General features: G+C 48.0%; 1 protein-coding gene and 1 long non-coding RNA gene across 3 annotated transcripts in view; one reads left to right on the top strand and one right to left on the bottom strand.

Moving 5' to 3' along the window:
* The window catches only part of COQ2 (coenzyme Q2, polyprenyltransferase), a 50,048-nt gene that overhangs the window by 26,477 nt on the left and 3,031 nt on the right, over nucleotides 1–20,540 (top strand). The window contains exons 7-8 of one of the 2 annotated variants that reach the window (XR_006731194.1): nucleotides 14,704–14,832; nucleotides 17,128–17,252. The exons of the other annotated variant lie outside the window; for it this stretch is intronic. The gene's annotated coding sequence lies outside the window, so the exon portion shown is untranslated. The remainder of the gene's footprint in view (nucleotides 1–14,703; nucleotides 14,833–17,127; nucleotides 17,253–20,540) is intronic. 2 annotated transcript variants of the gene reach the window in all.
* LOC123627234 lies at nucleotides 4,063–12,829 on the bottom strand. Its single transcript, XR_006731203.1, has 3 exons — nucleotides 12,663–12,829; nucleotides 6,084–6,227; nucleotides 4,063–4,529 (listed from the first exon to the last, which is right to left on the bottom strand). It is a non-coding gene; the product is annotated as an uncharacterized LOC123627234 (long non-coding RNA).

The following is a 20,540-nucleotide window of genomic DNA, read 5'->3' as shown; positions in this document are numbered from 1 at the left end:
TAGAATGAGGATATAAAGAAAATACAGCCGTATGTGTGTTTGCGTTTTAAGCTAAATGTTATTACAAAAGAATCGAGAAGTTAAGAATTAAAGTTAATAAAGTAAAAATGCTACAGTAAGTGAAGGTTAACTAATTGTTAATTATCGAAGAAAGAGAAATATATTTTCCTAAATTTAGTGCAGCCCAAGTGCACGCTGTTTATGAAGCCTGCACGGTAGTGTGCACTGTCCCTTTTCTGGGTTTAGATGCACAAGTGCCACTGTGTTACAGCCGACCAGAGCATTCAGCGCAGTAACCTGCCCCACAGGTTGGCCGCCCGGGAACAACAGGCGACGCCTATATATCGCTACACCGTTAGGTTTGGGTAAGGACACTCAGTGACGTTGGCACAGTGACAAAATCGCCTACTGACGCCTTTTTCAGGACATGTCCCTGCCCCTTAGCAATACGTGACTGTACCGTCATCATGATTCTCCTCGCATCAAAACTTTCCAGCCTTCCCCTCTGACCCAGAACACAGCTGAGGCCTTTACGATGGCCCAGGACACCCTGCATGATGTGTCCCCAGTCAGCGCCTGCTTCTCTCACTGTGTCCCCTGCTCAAGACACCCTGCCCCCTTTGGTCTCCTGGGAAGTGCCAGGCGTCCTCCCAGCCCAGCGCCTTTGCCTGCAGGGCTCTTCCCGGGGCTCTGCCTGGCTGACTCCAGAGTTCCTCCAGATTTCGGCCCGGATGCACCGCCCCTGACACCCCATCGAAACTTGCAAACCGTCCCTCTCCAACACTCCCCCCCCGTGTTTGTCTCCATATTTTCTATTACCGTCAAATACGTCGTACACTTAACTTATTAATTGTTTTCTCATCCGTTTTCCTCACTTAAGTGCCACAAGGGCAGGAATTTTTGCCTGTTTCATTCACTTCTGGATCCCCAGCATCTACAAAAGCATGTGGCAACAGCCCAGGCACCCAACGTGTGTTCAATGTATCAATAAGGTAATCAATAAATTAATAAACGCATAAAGACTGACACTCTGACATCACGGGCTTTAATTAATGTCGCTCAGAATTGTGGTGAGTGATTTCTGTATTATCAGGCATATAATTCATCTGTTAAGTATATACACTGTGCAAACACTCTTGGAGACAGACACACAGTGACGGGGCTGTCCCTTGTCTCCAAGGAGCTGTCGAGTGACCATAAACTGAATGTCCAAAATTGGGACGGTTCCAGAAAATCCGGAAAGCATGTTCCTGTCGTGTAGTCGACAGAAGAGTGGCAAGACGGAAGCCGTTGCTGTGGCTCCGTGACCCGCTGAGCACGGTGGGCACTCCGGGTCTGACAGCAGCCGGTGAAGGTGGTTAAAGCTCACGCGGTTCATTAAGACGAACACTAACGAGCAACCAGGTGCACATGCAAATAACTGCGGAGGCCCGCTCCCTCGTTATGGTGAAGTAGGCTCCTTTCTGCGTTACCGGTAACTTTTGCAACTGCGTCTTGTTAACACCACCCTGTCAACTTTTTCCAAGATTGTGCCAATTTAGGGGAAGAGAACAATGTAGAAATCATTTTCTCAAGATTTGAGAAACACTGGCAAACAGGGCTGTTTTTTTTTTGTTTGTTTTCCGGAAACATGACAATGCTTGTCTTTACCCTTGTTTAAAAGTCCGTCCTAACACAAGCAATGATAGGTCAGGTGTTGCTTCTCCAGCCAGGTGTTAATTCTAGTTTTTGCTCCAAACTGAGTGTGTTTATTTATGTATGTATTTAATTTTTTTTTTTTTTTTTTGAGACGGAGTCTCACTCTGTTGCCCAGGCTAGAGTGCCATGGCGTCAGCCTAGCTCACAGCAACCTCAGACTCCTGGGCTCAAGGGATCCTCCTGCCTCAGCCTCCCAAGTAGCTGGGACTACAGGCACGTGCTACCATGCCTGGCTAATGTTTTGTTTCTGTTTTTAGTTGCCTGGCTAATTTTTCCTATTTTTGCTAGAGACACGGGGTTCCCGCTCTTGCTCAGGCTGGTCTTGAACTCCTGATCTCGAGCGATCCTCCTGCCTTGGCCTCCCAGAGTGCTAGGAGTACAGGCATGAGCCACCGCACCCAGCCTAAACTGAGTGTATTCGAACTTCACAGAGTATGTATTTCACACTGTGCAAATACCAAAACCGGTTTCAGCTGGTCTGGGTGGGGATCAGACGTTCTACCCACAATTCAATCGAACCCACCTGTGCAAAACAACCCTCCCATAGAACAAAACAAACGTGAGTGTGTCTGGCTGTAGCCAATAGCAATCAAGTCAGGGTCCTGAAGCTTTGTTTTCAAAAGAAAAATTCTCATTTGTCACGCCCTCCACCCCCACCCCTACCCCTGCCTAGGCAGGGTTTTTGGTTTTTGTGTTTTTTTCAAAATATTATTGGGTTACAAATGTTTTTGGTTACATGGATCGCCTTTGTAAAGCTTGAGTCAGGGTTGTAAGTGTGCCCATCACCCAGATCGTGTTCACTGTACCCATTAGGTAGGTTTTCGCCCGTCCCCCCCTTCCGCCTCCCCACTTGATTTCCACTGAGTTTTACTTCCTTCTGTGCCCACATGTGCTCATCGGTTAGTTCCAATTTAATAGTGAGTACATGTGGTGTTTGTTTTTCCATTCTTTAGATACTTAGGATACTGGTCCCAGTTCCATCCAAATTGTTGCAAAAGGCATTAATTCATCCTTCTGCATTCGGCAGGGTTCTTGTGTTTTACCCTCCCGAAGCACCTCCCTTTGCAAAGCTTAGCGTGTTTGTAGTTGCGTGGCTGTTTGTAACTAATTGTCCGTCTCCCTCACTGTAATGTCAGCCCAGGAGGGGACTGATATTTCGGGTCACACTCACTGCAGGGTTCCAAATGACTTGCTCAGTAAGTGCGAGATCAACGTGTGTACTGAGGACTGACGGACAAGTTTCTAGCTGAGGTTAACTTACGGGGAAGTAAAAACATCACCAAATGTAACCACAGCACCTGAGTCCCATCCTAACTCTGCCCCTTTCTAGCTTTGTGACTCCGGAAAATTCCCTCAGCCTCTCTGAGCTTCTGTTTCTTCATCTGCAAAATCAAAATGATGATAATATTCTCCCCTGAGGCATTTCTAAGGGGTAAATGAGCTTAAGGACTTGTAAATGCTTAGTAGGCATGCACGGTGCGCAAGCCAGACTCACTGACGTGGTGAACATTTCAGCCCTGATGCTATAAAAGAACTGTATGGTGGGAAATAAGATGAGATTTAAACATTGAGGATACAGCCAGCCTTAGTTTATCTGAAGAAAGAGGATATCCGCAGGCATGCAAGAAATTGTGGAAGTGGCAGCAAATAAACACAAAATTATTATCTGCCTTATCTTGCCCAGACTGCATGACTGCAAGTGCCCTGGGGCCAGGAATCCTGGTTATTTCTGATGAGGGCCAAATGCCAGCCAGGGTCAGCCTGGGCATATTCAATCCATATTTACGGAATGAACCACCTGACCCAATCTCTCCACATTTCCTCCACCTGTGGAACTGCCCCCTCCTTTAAGCACCAGGTATTTGACTCATGCCTGGGAATTCGATTGCTCTTCCTGGATCCAAACTCTTGTCTGTCTTTTGGTGTTTGTGGATCCACCCCTGAATTTTGTTTCCTCCTTGTTTGGGGTTGTTCACATCATTGAATCTGTGGATTGGCCAAATGACTACCCTCATATCTAGGAGTACTTAGTGACCCTGGGTTCTGACTTCCCAGGGATGTGTTCGGGTCACCCACCTGGGCAGAGCTTCTTGGAACTGGCCCAGGAAAGACACGTAACCATCAAGGTGGTTGTCAGGGACTGGGGGGAGGAGGAAATGGGGAGTCGTTGCTTAAGGGCATTGAGTTTCCATTTTGCAAGATGATAAGTTTCAGAGATTGATGTCACAACAGTATGAATATACTTAACACTGCTGAACTACATACTTAGAAATGTTAAGAGGTAATTTTATGTTACGCGTTTATTACTACAATGTTTAAAAATGTAACCGCTGAAGTCTCTACCATACACTGGAAAAACCACCATGAGATAAAGACATTGCATTTTATTTTACGGTAGACCCTATAGAAAGCTTGAGAATATTCTTGTCACCTCTGGAATCCTTACAGATACAAGCACAGATCTGTAGGATCAAATGGAACAAAATATCTCCCAAATATTTCATATTGCAAAGTCGAAACCTGAGCTTAGAAAACGAGCATCCGCGCTATGAAATAGCATGTGGAAGATTCAACGTTTGCACAGAATACATGAGCCTCCATGTTGACTCTGCTTTTTCCCCAGAGACAAATCAAAGTAATTGAACTGAGATGTATAGTGGCTCTTGGGTTTGGAACAAAGGCCCACAGTCATAAACTTCTCTAGCAGCAGCTACAGACCTGTCGTGGAGAATCAACACCTGGTTTCGGCTCCTGGAATTCTATAGCTCCATTCAAGCTGCTCTCCTGAAGTCACCAGCATTTTGTCTTTCTGCTTCGCACGGCAAGGTTACCTGGGGGTCAACACCCAACAGAAGCAGGATGGGTTTTAAATATTTACATTTACCTTCTTTAGAAACCAGAGACCAGTTTCAGCCAACAGCTTTGCCGCTTGGCATATAGAAACCATTGTTTCAGGCAGCAAATTTCTAAGTACAGTTAATCCAGGGTTTTTCTAATTCCTCATTCACTTCTGCTTCTTTAAAACACTCAGCATTGCTGACCCTGTCTCCTGTTTGAAAATTTCTCTGCAGCTTTTGTCTCTAGCTGTGGTTTTCTGTTTTTCTTCCTCCTTCTCTGATTCACCTGCTTGCTGCCTTTGCTCACTTACTTCTCTCTCTTCTATTCACACTTGCCACGCCCCACGCTCTCAGTCGGGAGCAAAATGCATGGGCAGCTCGCTTCCTTGGGGTGCCCCTGAGAGAGGAGGGGGGTACGGATGAAGTCATCACTGCAGGCCCAGTGTGGTGTGCACCTGTAGTCCTGGCCGCTGGGGAGGCTGAGGCAGGAGGATTGCTGGAGCCCAGGAGTTCAAGGCTGCAGTGAGCTAGGACTGAGCCAGTGTACTCCAGCCCGGGTGACAGAGACACTGTCTCAAAAACAAAAAATCGTCACGGTAACAAGTGTAAAGTTGCAATGGCAGCTCATGCTGGGGGCATTGGGTATGGGGAGATCAGGGAAGCTTCTGGGCGGAGATTTGAAGCAGGAGGAGGTGTCTACTGACGAGGTCAAGGGGCAAGGTCATAACCCTAATGGCCAGTCTGCCCGCAGCTCCATCCTCCACCGAAATCCTTAATTTGCAAGTGCTTGCTGGCGTGCAAACTACGGCCACATGCATCGTGTCGTGCCAATACTGTGTGGGGGAGAACGGGTGTCATTAGCCCCTCATGTCATTGAAGACACGAGGTTCAGAGCCGTTAAATGGCGTGGCCAGAGTTACCTGGTCGGTAGCACCACTGGACAGACCCAGGTCTCCAGCCCTAGGTCCTGGAGTGTCCTTCCCCGCTCCTGGGTGACTCACTCACGCCCTGTCACGCCCTGTCCTGACCTCCACTCCCACCTCAGCAGAGAACCCTCAGCTCCACTCTCTGCACATGACTTCTCTCCAGATGTATGTTTCACATTGGCTGCCAGGTATTTCCACCTGGGCCTCCCGATAACGTCACCGAAGTCAAACATCTAACACTATTAGTCTTCTACAAAAACCAGTTTTGCTTTTAAAGTTTCTTACATTTGTTCTAATGACACGGCTCTCCCAGGCAGCTGGGGCCCAAGCCTTGGATTCATTCTTTTCTCCTCGTTTCATCCTGGTTTCTGGAGAGCCCCCGAGAGTCCCCTCACAAAGACGTGCACATCTGTCTCTGATTTCCTCTCTGTTTCCACCCCTAGCAACCGTGTCAGCGTGTCGTCACACCTGCCAGGCAACAGGCGTCTGTTGTCCCTGCTGTGTCCGCGATACCACCTTCCCCTCGTGGCATTTCCAGCCCAAAGGGAAGAGCGGACGTACTCACAAACACGCAGCGATCGAGACGCAAGGCTGCAAATGCTGTCGCTCCATAAATACTTACTCAGTGCCTGGCACGTGTCAGGAACTCCTCCACGAACTGGGAGAAACAGCAGGCATGTTTCTGTGCTCGAGGGGCCTCACAGTTGAGGAGGGAGGGAAGGGCTAGGATGTGTGTGCTTACTACTGAATTCTTCTGTCTGATGATCTAAGATAATATTAAATAATAACGGTTACACAGGCATCTGTCTCTTGACTAAAACCGAAATGCTTTTATTGTTTCCCTATTATAAGACAATATTTGCTGGCCAGGCGCGGTGGCTCATGCCTATAATCCCAGCACTCTGGGAGGCCGAGGAGGGAGGATCGCTTGAGGTCAGGAGTTCGAGACCAGCCTGAGCAAGAGCGAGACCCCGTCTCTACTAAAAATAGAAAAAATCAGCCAGGCGTGATGACAAGTGTCTGTGGTCCCAGCTACTCGGGAGGCTGAGGCAGGAGGATCGCTTGAGCCCAGGAGTTTGAGGTTGCTGTGAGTTGTAATGACACCGCAGCACCTCTAGCCTGGTGACAGAGCAAGACTGTGTCTCAAAAAAAAAAAAAAACAAAAAAAACAAAGAAAGTTTGTATTTCACTAGGAAACCATACATTTCCTGTAGTTTTTCATACTGCCATAGAACTGCCTGTCGTAAATCTCTTGAACCTTGTAGTCTCTCATGTACCCATGGTTATGACTCTCCTGTCATCCTGATCTCTTCTATTTTTTTCTTTTTTCCTTCTTCAAACTTACAAGTTGTTTGTCTATTTTATTAGTTTATTCGGTAAATTTTGGAGTTATATTTAGTAGATTTGACTTATTTATCCCTTCTATGATTTCCTTTCTTTTTTCTATACCATTAATTCCAACTTTTATCTTTATTACTTCTAATTTCCTGATTTCTCCTACTAAATGTTTGAGATGAATATTTAGTTCCTTTATTTTCCGGAACTATGAAGGCATCTGAGAACTCAGTGCTCCTCCAAGCACCACTTTTGGGTTCTGTTGGTCTCAACAGGAAGCGGTTTCCTTTACTTTGGTTTCTAGATCATACGTTTCCTTTAATTCCCTTTTTGATCCAAGACTTATCAAGAAGTTCGTTCCTTAGTTCCTAACTACTTTAGGTTTCTTAGTCACTTTTTAAAATACATCTATAATCTTTCAGCTTTTGATCAGAGAATGTGACCAGTAAATTCTGTTGTTGTTAGAGCTTTCTTTGTGACCACCTATATAACAAATTTTTATACGACTTTTTCATTTTCATGAAAAAAATATTTTTCTTACTTATGGGATGTAAGAAGTCCTTATATGTATGCTACACCAAATTATTTTATTATATTATTCAGTTCACCTGAGTAATTTTTTGACTAGTATGGCATTGTATTATTTTGTAAATGGGGAGACATTAAAATGTCTTGAGAGACTTTTTGCTTAACATTCTATGCCTTGCATCGGGAGGAGTTGTAACTGCCACAACTGCCGGCTGGGGTGCCAGGCCGGAAGCTCAGGAATCATCCTCGGGGTTCCCTCTCCAGCACTGCTCATCCTATGGGGCAACTCTGCGCATTCTACTTCCTCAATTCCTTTTCACTCTGGTTCCCTTTTTTGCTCTTCTAATTCATGGAGGGAAAAGGAAAATAAGTATTTGCTGAGTACTTGTCATGTACTTATAGACTGTGCTAGTCTTGTGAATTTTTGAATCCTGCCAATCGCCCCATGAGGAACCTGAAGCACAGAGATGGTGAGTAACTAGTCCAAGATCACACAGTGAGTCGTGGGGATACCAATTCTACGCCATACTGTCTAGACGAACGTTTGCAAATGGCTGATAGCTACAAGAGCAATACCTACGGGACTCGCTCCAGTCTCTACCCAACAATGGCATCAGCCTGCCTGGCTACTCAGTCCTTTTCAAAAATGGCAACGACCTTAAAGCAGCCTAATCAGTGTCAGGAGTCACACCCACCCATCCTGACTGTTTTTCTCAGGGCATCAGTCACCCTCCACCAAATCTACCTATTCGCAGCCCCAGAGTGTGCTGAGCCTGTTTGCAAAGAAAGGAGCCACACCAGCGAGGTTGGGGCCGTGCCACATCGTTCAGTCGTAAGAGGACAAACAATTCATGCTGGTGAATTTCCTAGCCTGAAGTCACACACACGCATGTGCACGCGTGTGCACACGTGCACTCCCGTCTGCCAGTCTGACTTCTTTAAAATACAGCTCTCCCCTGAGTCCTTCCTGAATAGTCCTGTAAAAGTATTTCTGTCTCCGTTGCTGGGCTCATTGCTTGTCCTACAGGGACAGTTTCCCAGATCTTGGCCCCCCGATGGCCGTTAGGACGGGGTCCCCAGTTCGATGCCAACGGAAAGCCCCAGGCTGGGGCCTGTGCGTCCGACAGCCTGGCTATAAATCAGGGTTCTCACGACCTCTAGGTTCAATTAATTTGCTAGAGTGGCTCACAGAACTCAGGGAAACGTGTTTACTGGTTTACTGTAAAGGATATTACAAAAGACATCGCCGGACACCACATGAAGAAACAGGCAGGGTAAGGTATGGGAAGGGGCGTGGACCTTCTGTGCCCTCTATGGGTGCTCCGCCCGCCAGGAACCTCCTGAATTCACCCAGCGGGGAGCTCTCTGAAGCCCGTCCTTCTGGGGTTTTATGGAAGCTTTATCACTGGCCACGGGCAATCAGGCCCTCTTCCTTCCCGGAGTTGTGGGTGGGGCTGAAGTCCCAACCCTCTAATCCTGCCTCGGCCTTCCCTGTGACCTGCCACCCTCCTGAAGCTACGCTAGGGGCTGCCAGCCACAGTCACAAAAAGACATTAAGCACTTTGGATTTTTTTTTTTTTTTGAGACAGAGTCTCGCTCTGTCACCCAGGCTAGAGTGAGTGCCGTGGCGTCAGCCTAGCTCACAGCAACCTCAGACTCCTGGGCTCAAGCGATCCTCCTGCCTCAGCCTCCCGAGTAGCTGGGACTACAGGCATGTGCCACCATGCCTGGCTAATATTTTTCTATATATATTTTAGTTGGCCAGATAATTTTTTTCTATTTTTTTTTTTTAGTAGAGACAGGGTCTCACTCTTGCTCAGGCTGGTCTCAAACTTCTGACCTTGAGTGATCCTCCCGCCTTGGCCTCCCAGCGTGCTAGGATTACAGGCGTGAGCCACCGCGCCCGGCCTAAACATCATGCTCTTTCATGGCTTGTTAAAGTCACACGGATAGGAATGAAGGACATTCTGATCTCTGTTAAGCTAACAGATGTGTAGTCAGCAGTCCTGGCTACTCTTGATGTATTTATATGAATCTATAGTATTGCCTATATGGGCACCTGTTTCATGATTCACTAAGGGATTCATTTCCTCTCTTATTCCTCCACCCAGTTCCTGACAAAATCCATCCTCTCACCTTGCAGCCCTGCTCAGGGCTCCGCATCCTCCGCTTTGCCATGACGTTGCTTCTACAGTGACATCTGATGCGTCTTACCTTCGGGAATCCAGGCTGCAAACTGGTGCCAGACGGATAGTCCCAAAATGCCATTGACCGTGTCTCTGCTCTGCCCCCAGTCCTTCCATATAATAGAAACTGGGGCCCCTCTCCCCCAGAGCAAGCCGTCGAACCTACAGGGTCACTCTTCTTCCTTCTCCCCTCTCCCTGAAGACCCTCATTCCAGAGGGGTCCTGCCCCGTACCCAGGAGGAAGGAAGGCTGCACAGAAAGGCCAGGAAGACTCTGAGCACACAGGCCTGGCTGCGTCACCCCTCAGTCCCTCACCATCAGATTCTGCGCCTTGGACCCATCGCTTTTCTGCATGGCCGTCCGTTCTGCCAAGCGTAAAAACAGAACGGGTCTCCCGGGGTCACTGGGTCTTCATTTCTGAAGACTCTTCTTTCGCATAAAACTTTGATTAAGTCAATTTATGAGTACATGAATAAATAGATTTGCTTTTCTCTTTTCAACCCGTCTTTTGTCATCAGGAGTGTCGGCGGGGACCCTCCTGGAGGGTGAGGAAGGGTCTCATGCCTTTTCTGTCCCTGCACGGGCAGTAAGGAAGATTGTGCATCTCCTTAGCATCCCTGAGACCCGGGACCAGCTGCCCCATCCTTACTTTTAAACACATCTCAAGACCCTTAAATGCCTTGAGAAGTAAAGAAATTCTAAATAAATAAGCAAAACCTTCATCCAGTTTGAGTTGTTGCCCAGTTATAAGTAAATCACGCTCGGGGAACAATGTTGTCAGGCAAACGTCACATAAAATAAATGGAATGAGATAAAAGGCCGAGTCTCCTTTCTCCAATGGAAACCCACTGAGCCCTGAGGTGGTAAAGGATGCCCCGGCAAGATTATTTTCCCACGGTCCCACTTCCAAACGTGATCACATCCCTAGGAAGTGTCTTTGAATTGCTGTAGCGACAAAGTCGTTGAGTGTTCTGTAGGGTGGGCTGGGCGCGGTGGCTCATACCTGCAATCCCAGCACTCTGGGAGGCCGAGGCGGGAGGATCGCTTGAGCTCAAGAGTTCAAGACCAGCCTGAGCAAGAGCGAGACCCCATCTCCACTAAAAAAAAAAAAAATTAGCCCAAAATTAGCTGTCTTTGAGCCCAGGAGTTTGAGGTTGCAGTGAGCAAGGCTGATGCCATGGCACTCTAGCCCAGACAACAGAGCTAAACTCTGTCTCAAAAAAACAAAAACAAAACCAGAAAACCCCACAGTATTCTGCAGAGCTTCTACTGCTTGTCCTGGGCTGTGATTCTCTGTTAGCCTGGGTGTGGTACGTGTTTTTTGTAACAGAATGTCTTTCCATGTTGCAAATGTGTTGTCTTTCTCCCCTATCCTTTTTCAAAAGAGAAAAAAAAACTATTAAAAAAAGTAATAAACTATCAAGGCAGTAAAATCTTGCTATGCATAATAACTAACAGAAGCCCAGGAAGAATTGAATGGTAGGTGTTAATCATTTGCCTGAGTGACTTTTTTTTTTTTTTTTTTAAGACAGAGTCTTACTCTGTCACCCGGGCTAGAGTGCCGTGGCGTCAGCCTCGCTCACAGCAACCTCAAACTCCTGGGCTCAAACGATCCTCCTGCCTCAGCCTCCCCAGTAGCTGGGACTACAGGTGAGCATCAGTACACCTGGCTAATTTTTTTCTGTTTTTAGTAGAGACGGGGGCACAGGGCGGGGGGTATCACTCTTGCTCAGGCTGGTCTCGAACTGCTTGCAGAGTGATGCAAGTCCGGGCCTGCTTGCAGGGTGATGATGGGCTAGTGTACGAAGGCTGGACAGATGCGGCAGATCACACTGCGAGGAGCCGCAGAGGCAGGCTGGAGGGTGTGAGCGGGAAGAACAATCTTCACAGAGCCACGTGTGCCTGACACCGGTTTAATAAATCACAGGATTCAGGCGGAGAAGAAGCTTAAGGTCATAAATTCGGGCAGCAGAGAGGTTAGTGATGGTAGAAAGACAATGGACGTATGGAAGGACCCAATTTATCATCTGTGCTTTCTCTGCCCCCGCACCCCAAATTAAACATTCTCATGAGCTCATGGGCACACGTCCCGTTTACTTTCTTTTTTTTCCTATTCTTTTTTTTCTTTTTGAGACAGAGTCTCGCTCTGTCACCCGGGCTAGAGTGAGTGCCGTGGCGTCAGCCTCGCTCACAGCAACCTCAAACTCCTGGGCTCAAGTGATCCTCCTGCCTCAGCCTCCCGAGTAGCTGGGACTACAGGCATGTGCCACTGTGCCCGGCTAATTTTTTATATATATATTTTTAGCTGTCCATATAATTTCTTTCTATTTTTAGTAGAGATGGGGTCTTGCTCTTGCTCAGGCTGGTCTCGAACTCCTGACCTCAAGCGATCCTCCTGCCTCGGCCTCCCAGAGAGCCACCGTGCCCAGGCCACTTTTTAATTCCTTATGACTGAGAGTTGTCATTCAGAAATGACACCAGTGCTGCCTGAGGCCTACCCCATTGTGATGCAGAGACTGCGCAGCCTAGGAGACCCCAAGGCTCGGGGGAGCGGAGGAGGGGACTGGCCCTAGGTCAGACCCAGGCCCGGGACTGACAGGCCTGCTGGGGGCGCCTGGCTTCGGGGGCAGCATGAGGAGGGAGGTTGTGGAGAGGAGCAGCAGCTAAAGGGGCCTGGGGGGAGGAGGCTTCAGGAGTCCAGCAGCCAAATACGGGTGAGTGACTGGCCTTTGTCACCTCCCAAGCTATGACGGAGAGAGGAGGGGCTCTTTCCCCAGCTGTGTTGACTTTATTTACCTTCTTGTTCCAGAAATTAGATTAAGAGCCCTAGTGAGAAACTGGTGGGTTGATAGGACGCATGGAGTGATTTGCTAGGGAGCTGAAAGCCAGAAGGAGGCGTGCGGAGGGGACGGAGGGGACCGCAAGGACTGGGGACAGGGGACACCGGGAGCTCTGGGAGGGCCAAGGAGAGAGTTAGTTGTTCGGCTGTTTGCCCTGAGCCCATCAGGACAGCTCAGCCTGGCTGAGACACGGAGCCCCGTGCAGGACCCAGGCTAGACGATAAACAGGACCTGCTGAGGATAGAACTCCTTCCAGAAGACAGGGGGAGGGCTTAGCAGAATGAAGGAGCACAGACTTTGGCTCTAACTCACCTGGCCTTGAACCTGACTGAGCTGCTTACGTTTTCCAAGCGTCAGATTCCAAAATAGAAGGTTGTCATGAGGCCAGAACCCAAGAGCATAGATCAGGCTGCTTGACATGGGATGTAGCCATAGAAGCTGCTCAAGAAATCTCCATTTTCTTTCCTCGTCCACGAATCAACGCGTCCCCCAAGGAAATGCCCTTTCAGGAATTCCGATAGAGATTGGGTAAATCACAGCCACCGCTAGCTCCCTTTGGTCTTTGATCACTATCTGCAGGGTGGGAGGGCGGCTTCCGGCACAGCCTATGGAAGCCATTGTTCTGCCTCCTACCCCAGCTTCCCTCTCTGGTAGACAAGCGGGAGCCGGTGTTCACACAGCTGCCGTGGTGGTAGCGTCAATCAAAAGGTCATTCCCACCCTGCCAGATGGAAACACAGGATGCCCAGTGAAATGTGAATTTCAGATAAACAATGAATAATTTTTCAGTATGCCTCAAACATTGCATGGGCCATATTTATTCTAATTTAACTGAGTACCCTGCGTTTGTTTTTGTTTTTGTTTTCCTAAACGTGGCAACTCTATCTAGATAATCATTCAACCGTACTTTCTGTTTTTCTTTAGCAGCCCCTGGGTAAATTGGTGGCAATACCCAGTATTGGTGAGGACGTGGTATGACCAGAACTGTCCTACATGGGAGCACAAGTCGGTACCACCACTTTGCAATACTGTTTGGGTCATCTACTAACCCTGAGACCCCACAATTCTACTCCCAGGTTATAGACAGAACAGAAATACATACATACATATGTCCCCCTAAAGATATGTGCAAGAATGTTCATAGCAGCACTATGCTATTCACACTAGTCTAAACTGGGAATGATCCAATGGTAGCAAGGATAAATAAATTGTGCATTTATATAAGGGAATATTACATAGCAATAAGAATGAATGAATGATTGCCACACACAGTGTGGTTGTGTCTCACAATAAAAATTTTGAGCAAAAGCAGTCACAGACACAAAAATCTAGAATTAATCTAGAATTCAGTATACCTGGACATAGGTTCAAACACAAGCAAAAAAAAAAAACCCTCCCGTACTAGAAGACAGGGCAGAAGTTACCTTAGGGTGGAGGGTTTTGACAGTGGGAAGGTGGGAGGGGCCGGGGCTGTTCTAGTTCTTCAATCAGGCTGTGGTTACAAGATTGTTCACTTTGTGAAAACTCACCAGTCATATGATTTCTGTACTTTACTGTCTGTATATTATACTTCAATCAAAAGATTATTTCAATAGAAAAAAAATGTAGTAGAACTGAATAAACTGTCCGCGTACGAACGCGAAGCAGAGGGAAGAGAGACAGGCAAGCGGTAGGGCCGGTGGGCCCAGCAGAGTTTCCCACGCAGGAGGAAGTGAGGAACAGGATGTGAGCAGAGGTGTAGGGACGCCAGGGTCCCATACTGAGCTTTCAGTTCCAGCAACGGCAAGTGCATTTTGGACATCTGAGGTCTAAGAAGCCACAGACTGGGTTCATCCCTCACAGGGATGCTTGTCAGACCTGCTGTGGGCAGGACTCAAGCATCGGCAGGAAACTGGCTTAGACGAATCGTCAGAAGCCCCTGCCCTGTGCTCATGTTTCATGATGCTGTCGTCCTCCAAACCAGGGTTTCTCTCCTCAGTGCTGCTGACACGGGGGCTGTCCTGTGTTTGACCTCTCCCATTAGATGCCAGGCAACCAAAAACATCTCCAGACTAAATGTCCCGGGAGGTTAAAATAATCTCTGGTTGAGAACCAGCGATCTAAACCTACATTCTAGAATTCTAGGGAAAGTTTTTGAGTGACTAATTTTAAGATATTAGAAACAAATCAGTAAATAAATAAGACTTCTCCCCCTTCCTTCATGTTTTTAATTCCTAAACATCTACATTAGTCTGAAATGTTATGCTAAGTTGGCTGAGCCCGACCACCCCAAGTCATTTGATGGTCGCAATCAAATGTTTTTTCAACTAGCACAGTTAGGTGTGTAATATACTTTTTTGGTTTTGTTTTTACAGGCAAAGTCCTCCTGAACTTAGCCTAAAAAATGAATCCAGTTGTTTCCCAGCCGGGATATGGCACGAGGAGTGTGACCCTTAGTGAGTGGCAAACCAGCCCCTGGGAGTGCTTTGATGACATAAAGATTTGTAAGTCCACGTGGTTGTGCTTTCTCCTTGCCTGCAAGAAAGCAGGTTGTTGACATAATGACAGTCGTTATTGATGCTCTGGTTGGGTTCTGTGCTATTATCTCAAAATCAGAAGTCAAAAGCTGGCAGCCCGTGGGGGGAATTTAGCCCTCAGATGCGTTTTGTCTGTCTTGAGCATAATGAATCCTCTGGCTGTATTTCTTGCTTTAAACTTTAAAATAATAGGATGCATGCAAAAATCAGATTTCACAGAAAAATCTAGTTTTCCAATCTAGGTTTAAAGCTTCTCTTGGAGATTTGGGAGATCTGGAAAGATCCAGCTTCTCACGCGGCAGCAGTCAAGACTGTTGGATATTAGCTAATCCCAGGAAAAGGAGTATGCACCCTGAAGTGTGACATATCACATCTGCCACCCGCTAGTGTCGATTTTGGGTTTTTTTCCAACCTGTTTCGCTCACTTCTTTGAGCTGCCTGGGGTTGAGTTTGTGGTTCTTGTCTAGTTCATTGCCTCTTTTTAGAATTTTCTTTTCTTTTTTTTTCTTTTTAGAATTTTCACCTCTTCAGTGGCCCCGTGGTCTTGGCGTGTTTTTCCAGTTTGTTTTCTATTGACCTCGTTCCCTGTGCTGATGCTGAGTGTTTTCCTGTTTTCAATGAGATTCTTGTGACTCTGGTGATTGTTCCGTGTCAGGAAACACTGCATTTTTTAAAAGATTTATTGACTTATAATTCCTTTATATTGCAGAACACATTTTCATGGAGAAAAATCTTCCTTATTTCAGGGTTTATCACCATTATGTGTTGAGAATGCTCCGTGCGGCTCATCCTTCTCCCACCTTTGATTAACAGCCTGCTTTCCGTGTTCAAGAGGGAACTTTCAAGTTCATTGGAAAGTGCCTTCCGATTAACACAATCAATACAAAAGAGACTTTCTTATCTCGGGTACAGCCGTATCAAGGCTCCGCCCCGGAGCTTTCCAAAACACACCGGTACACAGAGTGTATCTGAGAATAATTTCCTGTGTGTTGCTATCTTCTCAGGCCCTTTTCTCTTACACAGATCCTTTATTCTATTTTATTTTTTTTATTTTTTTTGAGACAGAGTCTCACTCTGTCACCCGGGCTAGAGTGAGTGCCGCAGCATCAGCCTCGCTCACAGCAACCTCAAACTCCTGGGCTCAAGCGATCCTCCTGCCTCAGCCTCCCGAGTAGCTGGGACTACAGGCATGCGCCACCCTGCCCGGCTAATTTTTTCTATATATATATTTTAGTTGGCCAGATAATTTCTTTCTATTTTTAGTAGAGACAGGGTCTCGCTCTTGCTCAGGCTGGTCTCGAACTCCTGAGCTCAAACGATCCTCCCGCCTCGGCCTCCCAGAGTGCTGGGATTACAGGCGTGAGCCACCGCGCCCGGCCTCACAGATCCTTTGAAAGTGAAGTCACGGCCGGGCGCGGTGGCTCACGCCTGTAATCCTAGCTCTGGGAGGCCGAGGCGGGTGGATCGCTCGAGGTCAGGAGTTCGAGACCAGCCTGAGCAAGAGTGAGACCCCGTCTCTACTAAAAATAGAAAGAAATTATCTGGCCAACTAAAAAATATATATATACAAAAAAAATTAGCCGGGCATGGTGGCGCATGCCTGTAGTCCCAGCTACTCGGGAGGCTGAGGCAGGAGGATCACTTAAGCCCAGGAGTCTGAGGTTGCTGTGAGCTAGGCTGATGCCACGGCACTCACTCTAACCCGGGCAACAAAGTGACACTCTGTCTCAAAGAAAAAAAAAAAAAAAGAAAGTGAAGTCACAGCAAGTGTAAGCTTTGGATGCTGACATTCCGCAACTGTCCCTTGCTCTCATCTCATGACAGTAACAGGACTCTGCTCTTTCCCCAGTGACTGTCTAGAATCTGTTCCCTACGGCTTTTCTGACTTTCAGCCCTAATGATGTCTCCATTTTCTGACCCTAAACACCCCATAGCGTTCAGGGGTCTTCTCCGACATCCCGATGCCACCAACTTCCTGTGCAAACATGACCCAGATGTGACCCAGGGCAGAGAAGAGACACCGTTTGGGGGCGCTCGGATTGGCAGGGCAGGAGCTTGTACGGTTAAATCAGACCCACGAGCGCAGTGACACGCAGACCTTCCTCGACCCGCACGCCGGGCTCTAGAAGCAGGACATGAAGCGCCTGCTCAGAATGTCCACCAAGGCCATTTCCTTAGGTAGCATCTTTCTGCAAGCTGTGTCATTCAGCCACCACGGTGACGGTGCACTGATTCCCCCGTATGGTTTCGTCCTCTGCTCAGGCTTCTGCGGGGCTTTCTGTCCCTTGATCCTGTCAGCCATGATCGCCAGCGACATGGACGAGTTCTGCCTGTGCGGGGCGAGCATGGCCATGAGGACCCTGTACCGCACCCGCTACGGCATCCCGGTGAGTCCCCTGGGCGTCCCCGCGTGGGGCTGGCACCCACAGCCCGAGGGCTTCTCTCCAGTCCCGCGGGATCCGTGCGAGGGCCCCTCACCCCTGCACGGCTCCACGCTAGGTTGGTTGGTTGGTTTTGAGACAGCATCTTGCTCTGTTGCCTGGGCTAGAGTGAGTGCCGTGGCGTCAGCCTCGCTCACAGCAACCTCCAACTCCTGGGTTCAAGCCATCCTCCTGCCTCAGCCTCCCCAGTAGCTGGGACTACAGGCATGCGCCACCATGCCCGGCTAATTTTTTCTATATATATTTTTAGCTGTCCAGATCATTTCTTTCCATTTTTAGTAGAGATGGGGTTTCGCTCTTGCTCAGGCTGGTCTCGAACTCCTGACCTCGAGTGATCATCCCTCCTCGGCCTCCCAGAGTGCTAGGATGACAGGCGTGAGCCACTGCGCCCGGCCTGAATCAGTTATTATTATAACGGTTGTCAATGGGGGGGGCTTACTCTCTAGTGGGAAGAGACAGCCAAAATCTAACTAAATAAAAGTATTGTAGGTAGAATGCTGATTAATTGCTGCAGAGAAAAATAAAACAAGGAAGAGGAATAAAGAATGTTGAAAGGTTCTAATTTTAAATAGGGTTATCAGGGAAGACCTTAGTTAGAAAATAAAGCTCTAAAAGGCTAAAAGCTGGGCACAGTGGGCCATGGCTTGAGTCCCAGCCACTTGGGAGGCTGAGGCAGGAGGATCACTTGAGCCAGAAGTTTGAGGCCAACCTGGGCAACATAGTGAGACCCCTCTCTGAAAAATAAAAATTAAAAAAAAAAAAGGGGGTCAGTGGATGACCCACCTGGGGAAAGTCCAGGCAGGGCAAAGAGCTAGAGCCAAGGCTTTGAAATAGAGCTTATCTGGAGTGTTCCAGAAGCAGCAAGCAGCCACAGTGAGTAAGGCAGGGGTGTAATAAAAGAGCATGATGATGTCAGAGCAACAACAAGGATCGGAGCATTATAAGGACTTTTTTTTTTTTGGTTTTTACCCTGAGTGGGCTGGGAAACCATTGAAATGTTTTAAACAAAGAAGTGCCGTGAAGGATTCTTGTTCCCGCCCTACTCACTGCTCCCGGGTGACAGAGAGCAAGTTACTAGCCTTCCTAAGGCTCCGCCCCCTCACTGATAAAATGGTCGTAATGATGTCCCCTCCCTGGTGTTGTAGCAGGAGTTACGGGACAGAATATACCGACAGCGCTCAGCACGGGGCCTGGCAAGTAATAAATGCTTGATAAAGAACTATTATTGACGTTATTTTTGTTCTTATCTCAGCAAGTGACTCACCTGTTTTCCCAGCTTCATCTCTCCTGTGCGTGCTTGTTTAGCTTCCTGGCTTCTCAGCTCTCCCTGTTGCTCTCGCCCACACAATTCTGCACTCATAAGGCAGCATAACACAAAGCTGGGGTTTTTGTTCATTTGTTTTTTGTTTTGTTTTGTTTTTTTGAGACAGAGTCTCACTCTGTTGCCCGGACTAGAGTGCCGTGGCGTCAGCCTAGCTCACAGCAGCCTCAAACTCCTGGGCTCAAGCGATCCTCCTGCCTCAGCCTCCCGAGTAGCTGGTACTACAGATACACGCCACCATGCTGGACCAATTTTTCTATTTTTTGCAGAGACAGGGTCTCACTCTTGCTCAGGCTGGTCTTGAACTTCTGGCCTCAAGCAATCCTCCTGCCTCGGCCTCCCAAAGTGCTGGGATTACAGGAAGAAGCCACCGCGCCCGGCCTGGGTCTTTTGTGGCTGGACCACGAACCTCCCGAAAGCGACTGCAAAGTGTCATGTATATGCAGTCACGTCCATGAGGTGTGAGGGTGAGATTCTCCAAGTTATCCGTGACCCAAAATGGTACAGAGGAAGGGCACAGAGCCGCACTCTGGTGACCAAGGTTCCAGGAAGAACTCGGGAAATAGCTTCACTTTATGACCTTCCAAGAAGTCACTGGACAATGTCCGTTTCATCTGCCACGAGGAAGTTGTGCTAAATGATATCTAGGGTCACTCCTAGGTCTAAGGTTCCATGACAGTAAGTTTCCTTGGCACAGATCCAGTAAGTGTACAGCGGACAGTGCACCTCTGTCCTTCCTCTTTACAAGAGACCTCTGAAATGACCTGTGATTCCTAGGGCCACTTTGCATAATCCAGGCTCTCTGCTTTGTGTCCCCTACGTCTATGCAAACTTTTATGGGGCTGCGACCGTGCAGCCTCTGTGCTCTGCCCCTCCCGCGTGGGCACAGCCGAGAGAGCAGCTCCTCGGCTGGGGGCGCAGCCTGGGCAGGGACAAGGGCAAAGGAGGGGACCACCGCTGAGAGCACATTGCCGTGTCCTGCGATGTCATTGGACACGTACCTGCTCACTCGCTACCGACGGACTCTGTGTGCGGGGCAGGGACTGTCTCCACTTTATAGATATGGTAACCAGGCATCAGAGGGGCTGAAGGTCACAGAATATGTAAATGCTGGAATTGGGACTCAAGTTCATTCTGACTAACTCCAAAAAGGTCTGGTTTTTTCCACTTCACCCCCTGGCTTTCCTGAGTAGGTGTGTACTCAGCCACACACCACGATTCATTCCTGTATTCGCTCCCTCTGCGATTCTGCAAATAGTGCTCATGACAAAACTGCTTTTTAGCAGCTTGCAAACAGGTAAAGCACCAGCCCCCTTCAACCAGACGGAGTGTGGGGACGGCGTCTTTATTGCGGGCATGCACCTCCAGAAGCCACCGCAGTCAGGGCGTTTATGTCCCTTACGGGCTTCAGCCCGGTACTCACCTGCAGTCCACTTCCTCCTATTTGGGAAGAAGAATCTTTTTCTCTTCCCTCCATTCTCTCTCTATATGTATATACTATGAAACAGGCTTAGAATCGGGGTGTGCTGTACAGGTTTTCCCAGGTTTCTCAGCAAATAGTAGTGAGATTTTATTCCCCCTAAAAACTACCTGAGGTAGGCCAGGTGTGGTGGCGCATGCCTGTAGTCCCAGCTACCCAGGAGGCTGAGGCAGGAGGATCGCTTGAGCCCAGGAGTTTGAGGTTGCTGTGAGCGAGGCTGACGCCACAGCACTCACTCTAGCCTGGGCAACAGAGCAGGACTCAATCTCAAAAAACAAAGCAAAACAAAACAAAACACCCCACAACTACCTGAGGTAAAAAAACAAACATAGACATGCTGGAGCAGGAAAGTAATTAGATGCTTATTGAATGAGACTATTTAATTCTTCCTTGAGTCATATGTGTATTCAATATATGTAGGTTTTCCAAAGTT

This window comes from Lemur catta, chromosome 24 (assembly GCF_020740605.2).
Source record: "Lemur catta isolate mLemCat1 chromosome 24, mLemCat1.pri, whole genome shotgun sequence".
Taxonomy (NCBI): Eukaryota; Metazoa; Chordata; class Mammalia; order Primates; family Lemuridae; genus Lemur; species Lemur catta.
This window is presented reverse-complemented; position numbering and strand designations above follow the sequence as displayed.